Genomic DNA, 9,310 nt, shown 5'->3' on the forward strand with positions numbered 1-9,310 from the left:
GAGTCTGTTCAGACCTAGAGGGACTGATTCTGCTCACACCTAATTCCAGGTGACTCTTTGCTTTGGCCTTGTACCTTCCTACTTTCCTCTGACTTCCCTCTGATGCCCTCTTATCACCTTGCTTATTTAACTTATATGCAGAGTACATCATGAGAAATGCTGGGCTGGAGGAAGCACAAGCTGGAATCAAGATTGCCGGGAGAAATATCAATAACCTCAGATATGCAGATGACACCACCCTTATGGCAGAAAGTGAAGAAGAACTAAAGAGCCTCTTGATGAAAGTGAAAGAGGAGAGTGAAAAAGTTGGCTTAAAGCTCAACATTCAGAAAACGAAGATCATGGCATCTGGGCCCATCACTTCATGGCAAATAGATGGGGAAACAATTGAAACAGTGACTGACTTTATTTTTCTGGGTTCCAAAATCACTGCAGATGGTGACTGCAGCCATGAAATTCAAAGATGCTTACTCCTTGGAAGTAAAGTTATGACCAACCTAGATGGCATATTCAAAAGCAGAGACATTACTTTGCCAACAAAGGTCCATCTAGTCAAGGCTATGGTTTTTCCAGTGGTCATGTATGGATGTGAGAGTTGGACTGTGAAGAAGGCTGAGCGCCGAAGAACTGATGCTTTTGAACTGTGGTGTTGGAGAAGACTCTTGAGAGTCCCTTGGACTGCAAGGAGATCCAACCAGTCCATTCTAAAGGAGATCAGTCCTGGGTGTTCTTTGGAAGGAATGATGTTGAAGCTGAAACTCCAGTACTTTGGCCACCTCATGCGAAGAGTTGACTCATTGGAAAAGACTCTGATGCTGGGAGGGATTGTGGGCAGGAGGAGAAGGGGATGACAGAGGATGAGATGGCTGGATGACACCACCGCCTCGATGGACGTGAGTTTGAGTGAACTCCGGGAGTTGGTGATGGACAGGGAGGCCTGGTGTGCTGCAATTCATGGGGTCGCAAAGAGTCGGACACAACTGAGAGACTGAGCTGAACTGAACTGAAGCCAAGTGGAGTGTGGCCTGCGAGGCCTATACCAAGCTTTGGGGTACCGACATCACCCTCCTGGGGGATCCTCCTCCCCTGGATAGTAGGCTTGGGCCTCTGAGCCATGGGAAGGCTTCTGGTGACAGCCTGGAACCCAGGGCAGTTGGACAGTAAGCCACTGATTGCCCTGAGGGTTCAGGGCTTTTGAATTGCTGGCAACAATTTCTTCTGGGCCCTCAAGGGCTTATTTAAATGGAGTTAAAGTGCCCGGCCCCTAGTGGGAGAGGTTAAGTAGCAGAGGTGGAGGATTAACTGCTGGCTTGGGGGATGGGCAAACCTTTGGAAGGCTCTGGAATTGGTCTTTCTGTCTCCCAACTCTCCCCCGCCCCCTGCAGCCCCTCACATTGCTTTCCCCATCAGGCAGACTCCTGGTACCCTTTTCTCTCTGGTCCTCACCAAGGTTCTTAAACATGGGTGTATCTGTGGGTCACTTGCAGAGAGGCAGGTACAGTGTGAGGAAGAAGAGCCTCTTCTTTAAGCGTTTGTCCCTGAGACCTTGCCTGGTAGACCAGCTCTGGGGAGTGGCAGGGGAGCTTACCTTATACCTCCACCCACTAGCCCATCCTCCTCCTCCTTCCCTCCTTTAGGGAGATGCCCACCTGATTTTGAGGATTGGAGGTCTCTGGGGGAGCAGACTGTCAGGGTGGGTACCTCCCAAGGAAACTCTGACCTGGCGGCTCTCTTCCTCTTTTCTCAGCAACCACTAAAGAGAGGGAGATGAAGGGGGTCTAATTCCACCAACCCCTGCCCCTCAGTAACAAGCATGACCCTGGCCCCCTGCCAGCCTCAGTCTGGAGGTACAGAGCAAGAGGGACCATCAGCAGGTTGGAAACCAAGTAGCCAAATAGCCCAGCTCTGACTGAGGGTCAGCATGGGGTGGGGGTGTGGGGGACTGGTCCCTTTGGTCTGGGGCCACAGATCTCTGAGGAGCTGCAGCAGCCAAGGGCTTTTAATCCAGGGCCCTGAAATTGGGGTCTGTCCCCTACAGGGTGTGCCAAACTGCTTGGGGCCTGAGCTCAATTGGAAAATATTCTAGAGGGATATGCAAGGGAGGTGGTTAGGCTAATATTGCAACAGCTTAACCTGGGAATCTTGTGACTGGAACCAGGGCAAGGGATGGACAGAAGTCCAGGGAGTGGGTTCTTCTGCAGCGTTTGCTGATGAGAAGGTAGGGAGGAATCGGGGTGACAGCACCCTTGCTCTGGGTGTGTACAGTGGGCGGAAGGTGAGGCAGTTCTGTGCCGGGAGGCGCTGAGACCTCAGATCCAGGCTCCGGACTAAGTGGTATTACTGGCCCTCTGAGAGAGCCCCGCCCACCTCTTGGGCCAGAGGAGAAGGTTGACATTGCAGCAAGAGGGATTTGAGTGGGATTAAGCAAAGGCCTTGCCTTCTGGACCATGTATATCTAGAAGACAGGTTCTGAGTGTGGTTTTTTCCCTTGTCAAGTCTCCCTGCAGATTGTCAGTGTCCTGAGTGGGTGAATGAACAGCTCCTTTTAACTCCACTTAAATATCACAAACGGGGAGTGAGAGGTAAGGCTCTGAAAGGCCGAGGGAGGCACTCTGGGTGAAGAAGGTGGCTTGGTCTGCTCGTCGCTCGCTTCCCACTGTGTCGATAGCTGAGCTGGACCCCTGCCACTCCCCTGGGGCAAGGTGGCTTCACCATAGGCGACCTGCCCAGTGGGACAAGCACTCCCAACCTCGCCACCCTTGGTTTAGTGCTCTGCCCTCACTGTCTTCTCCAGTATTCTTGCCTGGGAAATCCCACGGACAGAGTCTGGCAGGCTACCTTCCATGGGGTCGCAAAAGAGTCAGACACAACTTACAACTATGACTAAACAACAACAACTTCTGTCTTAGAATTATCCATAATTTTTGAACAAGAGCCCCAAAGTTTCGTTTGCTCTGGGTCCCTCAAATCCAGCAGCTGGTCCTGCCCTGGGGGCCCTGCCTGTTTTCTTGGCCTGGGGAGCAGAGGCTCCTGTGTGGCCGGTGCAGCTGGTAGGACCCAAGGAGGAAGTGGGAGGCTGAGTCATGTGTTTCTCTCTTTCCATCGAACTCACCAGCCAGACCACCTGCAGGAGCCGAAGGCAGGCCAGAGGCCAGGAGAGTTACCGCAGGGAAGACCATCTAGTTGGACGGTGGGGCCTAAGCAGCCACTGACACTAACCATGCCTGAACCCACCTGGAAGAGGCAGGTGTAGCCTCAGAGGGATCATGAAGCTGGGAAGGGGAAGAAGCAGAACCCCGCTCGTCCCCACCTGTTTCTGTGTTTTCACTCTCGAGGCCCCTTCACTCCTGTGGTCTCATTTAGTGCTGTGAAAAATGAGATCATTGTTATTACCCCATTTCCCGGAGGGGAAAACAAAAGCTTGGAGCTCTAAGGTTGTGGACCCTAAGCATGGGCGTCTGGTTGGCTGTCTCCGGTGCCTAGTGTTCTGGTTAAAATAAAAATGCCAGCATCCTGGTCCCAGAGAGTCCTTACTGAATAGGTCTGCGAAGTGATGTGAGGTTCAAATTTTAGGAGCTCTCTAGATTTGGGGCCTTCCGTGGTCTTTGCCCAAGGTCACACAGCTGGGAAGCAGCATCACAGGATTTGAACTCAGGGCTGACAGTTCCAGTTCCACTAACAGCATAGTGGAGGCTGGGACTTGGACAACACAGGAAGAGGGCTTTCAAGAGAGGGACACTCATTATGGGGTCCCTGACACCTGCCAGGGTTTTCCCATTTACTCCTCATGACATACCTATGAGGTAGGCATCATGTTCCCATTTTACAGATAAGCACATGGAGGCCTTGAGACATCAGTAACGTGGTACCAGTAGCTCTCACTGTGATGGCCCTGGAGATTGGAGTGGACTGTGCACCTAGGCTGCACAGGAGAATCATGAAGGAGCTTTAAAATAATACCACCCTGGGGTCCTGACCAGACCAACTGCTTCAAAATCTGGGTGGATTTTTTTTTTTTTTTTGTACAGAATTGCCCAGGTGGTTCTCATGACAGCCAGGGCAGTGAACTGTGATTCAGAGGAACAAATTCCCCATTCTGCTGTGAAGAAAAGGGTGGGGGTAGTCTAGATGACCCCAGGTGACCTCAGGCCAGGACTCCACAGTTACCTAGTGGCCTGCAATCTCCACACACCCTTTCTTCTTGGATTTGCAGAAAGATGCCTGGGAAACCCTGGAGTGATTTAGGGCCTGGGGTGAAGCGGAGGCCCCTTCTTTCTCTCGGGACACATGCATCCTGGATTAGGGTAGCCTTCACCAAGGACTCCTGGTCCTGGCTGCTATGCTGTGAAGGACACCGAGTCTGAAAGACATGGAGTGTAGAGACAGATCAGTAATAGAAACCCCACATCCTGCTCGGTGGTGCCGGACACCTCCCCCAACTGCCTCCCTGATGGGGCTATGACCCATGACCTGGGGGAAGCTCTGGTCTCGGTGCTGCGGCCAGAGCACGGTCCACCCTCGTCCTGGGCTCATGTGCTTTGGGAACACAGCCCTCCAACAGGCATCGATTCAGCGAGTTCCTTCTGCCAGGCCCCTGCGGGCCTTCTAGTTTTTCCTAAAAGGCAGTCTGTGTGCACCTCCATTCTGCCAGCTAGGTGCATGGTGACTTTTGATCTCTCTCTGAACTTTTATCTGAGCTGGGTGGCCAGAGCAGCTGGGCATGTGCTGGCCAGGGTGGGAGGTGGGAGGCGGACACACAGAGATTTTAACTGGGCCCCACATCTTTCCATCCCTGGAGTTTACCAGCAATGGGATAAAAGCCCACCCCCAGACCCTGGAGCCATGGACTATGGGGAGAGAGATCGCTGGCTTTGAGCTTGACCATAGGTAGAAGGCTTGTGGGAGGAGCCTGCCAGATATGCCATGTGCTGAGGCTCCAAGGGGTCCCGCGAGAGGCAGATGGGTCAGAGGCCAGAGGTGGGCATTCAATCCTACTACTTCTCATCTGTCCAAGGTGGGGGAATCCAAAGGAATCCTTTCGGCACCCACACATGTGCACCCCATGAGTACATTTCTCAGAGTCATCCTTGACAGACAAGGCGTCTACGGCAAACAAATGCTTCTCCCCTTTGTGCTCCGTTACACCCCCAGGGTCAGGCGCCGTTGCAATGGCAACTCCATAAAGCAGCATCTCCCTGGGTCATGGCCTTCCCTGCTTCATGCTCTCTCCTCTTCACTCCTGCTCCCTGGATCTCTTTTCCAAAGAAAACACCTGCAAATCGAGCCAACCCCATGACAGGCGTTTTGTTTGGGAGAATCGAGGATAAGCCATAACCTTGAATTTAGTGACGTACTGTGGTCATTGGAGGCTGGAGGAGCAGTGATGAGAGTAGGGGGAGTGGGGGAGTCACAAGACAGGACTGAAGGTCAGGGCAGTCCAGAGGGAATTTGGTTTGGTTTATGTTTATTTTTGTTCATTTATTTTTTTAAGTTGACCTTTTTATGTTGAGATCATTGTAGATTCTCATGCTGTTGGAGGAAGCAACCTAGAGAGCTCCCGTGTAGCACAACTACCCAGGGTCACCCAGTGGTAACACCTCATGAAACCATGGCACAATGTCACAATCAAGATATCACTGTTGATATAAATGCCCCATCTTACTGTTTCCTTGGTTTTGCTTGTACTCATCTGCGTGTGTGTTTAGTTTCAATAACTCTATCGCCTGTGTGGGTTCATATATCCACCACCACAGCCAAGATACTGAACGGTTCCATGACCTCAGGGATCTCTGGTATCGCCTTTTATAACCACTACTACCTCTCTCCTCCACTCTCCAATGCACCTCCCACCGCCCCGCACCTTGCCCAGGATCTACTCATCTGCACTCCATTTTCTATAATTTTGTCATTTCAAGTATGTTATATAAATGGAATCATATACTACATAACCTTTTGGAATTGGCTTTTTTTCACTGAAAATAATTCCCTGGAGATTAATCCAAGACTAAATCAACAGTGCTTTTTATTGCTGAGTAGTATTCCATGGTGTGGATATACTGTTCAACCATTTGCCTGTGGAAGGTCCAATTTTGGGCTATTAGGAGTAGTCTGCCATGTACATTCATGGACAGGTTTTGTGTGTGTGTGTGAACATAAGCCTCCATTTCTCTAGGGTAAGTGCTAAAGAGTGCAATTGCTGAGTCATATGGCAAATGCATGTTTAGTTTTGTGAGAAACTGCCAATCTGTTTTCCAGAGGGGCTGTCTCATTTTGCACTCCTATTTGCAATGCATGAGTGACCTAGTGTGTCTGCATCATTGCCAGAGTGTGGTGTGGTCACTATTTTTTTATTTGAACCATGCTGATAGATGTGTAGCAACATTTCATTGTGATCTGTATTTGCATTTGCCTCGTGGCTTTCAGTGTTGAAGGTATTTTCCTATGTTCATTCGCCATTTGTGGATCCTTTTCAGGGAAATGTCATAGTTGAATTAGAAGTGAGTTTCCTGTAAACAGCATATTGTTGGATCACTTAAAAAAAACAGACTCTGCCAATCTCTTCCTTTTAATTGGTGTATTTAAATAATTTACATTAAGGCAAATTATTAACATGTTAGAACTTAAGTCTGCTGTTTTATTGTTGATTTTCTGTTTGCTTTCTTTGCTCCTCTTCTCTTGCCTTTCTGTGGATTACTTGAACATTAGGAGTCCATCTTGATTTATTTGCAGTGATTTTGGGTGAGTCTGGGCTTCCCTGGTGGCTCAGAGGGTAAAGCATCTGCCTGCAATGCAGGAGACCCAGGTTCGATCCCTGGGTGGGGAAGATCCCCTGGAGAAGGAAATGTCAACCCACTCCAGTATTCTTGCCTGGAAAACTCCATGGATGGAGAAGCCTTGTGGGCTACAGTCTATGGAGTCAGACAAGACTGAGCGACTTCACTTTGGGTGAGTCTATGTGTATGGTTTTCCTAGTGGTTGCTCTGGGTATTACAACACACACTCATAATTTATCTAAAAGTGTCAACATGTTAGGGACTTCCCAGGTGATCCAGTGACTAAAATGCTGTGCTCCCAAGGCAGAGGGCCTGGGTTCCATCCCTGGTTAGGGAACTAGATCCTGCATACCTCAGCGATCCTGTCTGCCACAACTAAGACTCAATACAGCCAAATAAATAAATAGATATTTAAAAAATTAACAGAAAGAAAATTTTTTAACACTTTCAGTGAAGCATGGACACCTCCCTCCTGCTTAGCTGCCTTTACTTTTCTCCTTAAAATTTTTTTCTAGATGGGCTGGGAGGTCTGAGAACCCAAGAAGGAATTAGATGATGGTGTGAATCTGGCACATAACAGTGCCCACACCCGAGGGACCCTCCTTGCCCCACATTGCCCCTGGAGCTGCCACGTGGTGTCGGGAGAAGCTGGCATCCTCACCAAGGCTCCGTGGCTCAGCTCTGCCAGACGCTGCAAGTTTACATCGCCTGCACCTGCCAGGCTGAGACAAGCACTTGTCAGCCCAGAGCCTCTGCAATTAAAGTCTTAAGAGTGGAGTCTTATGAGTGAGAGGGGAAAAAAAGCAATTTCTCATTTAACATGTCAAAAACTGCTCACCCAAAACTCCTCAAAGAGACATCAGGCAGGGAAGAAGTCCACATCAAAGCTCCTCAGAGGACCTAGCCCCACTTGCTCACCCAGTGCTGTAGCAATCTTCTTGGTAGGAGGTGAGGAGGGGGGAATCGAGGTGTGACTGGCTGGAGGTGCTGGGGTGTGGACTGCAGGAACCCCAGAGCCTCACCATATGGGTGCCAGGAGGTGGCGGAGGCTGTCACAGAGAGCCAAGTGGTTCTCAAAACCCTTTCCAAGGGCTGGGGTGGCTGCTTAGTCCACCCACAGCCCATCTGCCTGCCCCCTGCTTGTCTGTGGCTCCACCCCTCACCCTGTCCAGGCTCTGGATCCTCCTGCTGGAATGGCCCCGGGACCCACCCTTCTCCCCATGGTGTGCATGTGATGCATGTGTATGCGTGTGTATGTTTATTTTGCATGCGTGTGTATATATGTGAATGCAGACATTTTTTTTTTTTTTTTGGCCAAGTCGTATAGCTTGCAAGATCTCAGTTACCCAACAAGGGACTCAACCCTAATTGGGGTAATGATAGCCTGGAATCTTAACCTCTAGGCCACCAGGGAACTCCTGCAGGCATGTATTTGTATATATGTCTTGTATGAGCATGTGTATGTGTATATGTAAATAGGATGCTGGTGCATGCATATGTATATATGTGCATGTTTATATCTGCGTGCATGCACTTATGTATATATATATATTGGTGTATAATGCATGTGTATATATGTAGGCATGCCTACATGTAGCTGTGTGATACAAGTGTGTATATACAATGGTTGTGCACATGCATGACATGTGCGTTTTGTGCTTGCATGTATATAATGTATGTGTATATAGATGTGTATCATATGTTCAATTTCCTCAATATGCAACAAGCTAATATGATTTGATAAAAAACAGCTAAACAACCCAACAGAGAAAAAGACGATAGAAAAATGTAATTCATAGAAAATAAGATTTAAATAGTCAATTGAATTTCAAGTACATATAAACCCTGACAAAAGAAAACCAGATTAAAGAATATGGATACAATGATCACACTATGTCTAGTGGGCAAAATTAAATAATATTTCACCTCACTGATAGGAAAATTCAAAATGATATATTGCTCACTCTTTATACAAACGCTAAGATCCACTGAGGCAAAACCATGCAGGACGTTGACATCTCACACATGCCTGGCAGAAATAATCTGCCAATATATACTGAGAAGAAAATAATTCACATACCTTCTGACCCAGTATCCCACTGTGGGAGCCTCTTCTACAGAAATAAAAATAATAGTCTATGAAAATCGACATAAAAGAACGCTTTCAGCATTGGTGGTGGTGGGCAAAACCAAAGCAAAGCAAACAAACAAACTGGAAACAACTGAAATGGGCAGCTTTTAGAGGGATGATTATATAAACTGCAGTAAATTCACACCATGGCTTACAGAGCAGCCCTGAAAAAGTGAAAGTCGCTCAGTCTGACTCTTCGCACCACATGGGCTATAAATTCCATGGAATTCTCCAGGCCAGAATACTGGAGTGGGTAGCTTTTCTCTTCTCCAGGGGATCTTCCCAACCCAGAGATCAAACCCAGGCCTCCCTCATTGCAGGTGAATTATTTACCAGCTGAGCCTCAAGGAAAGCCCAAGAATACTGGAGTGGGTAGCCTATCCCTTCTCCAGTGGACCTTCCCAGC

The 9,310-nt window shown here is 48.7% G+C and overlaps 1 non-coding gene across 1 annotated transcript; it reads left to right on the forward strand.

The window, feature by feature from the left end:
• Positions 1-6,751: 6,751 nt before the first annotated feature.
• TRNAC-GCA lies at positions 6,752-6,823 on the forward strand. The gene has a single exon. It is a non-coding gene; the product is annotated as a tRNA-Cys (tRNA).
• Positions 6,824-9,310: the final 2,487 nt, after the last annotated feature.

The sequence above is a fragment of the Bubalus bubalis genome, chromosome 3 (genome assembly GCF_019923935.1).
Source record: "Bubalus bubalis isolate 160015118507 breed Murrah chromosome 3, NDDB_SH_1, whole genome shotgun sequence".
NCBI lineage: Eukaryota > Metazoa > Chordata > Mammalia > Artiodactyla > Bovidae > Bubalus > Bubalus bubalis.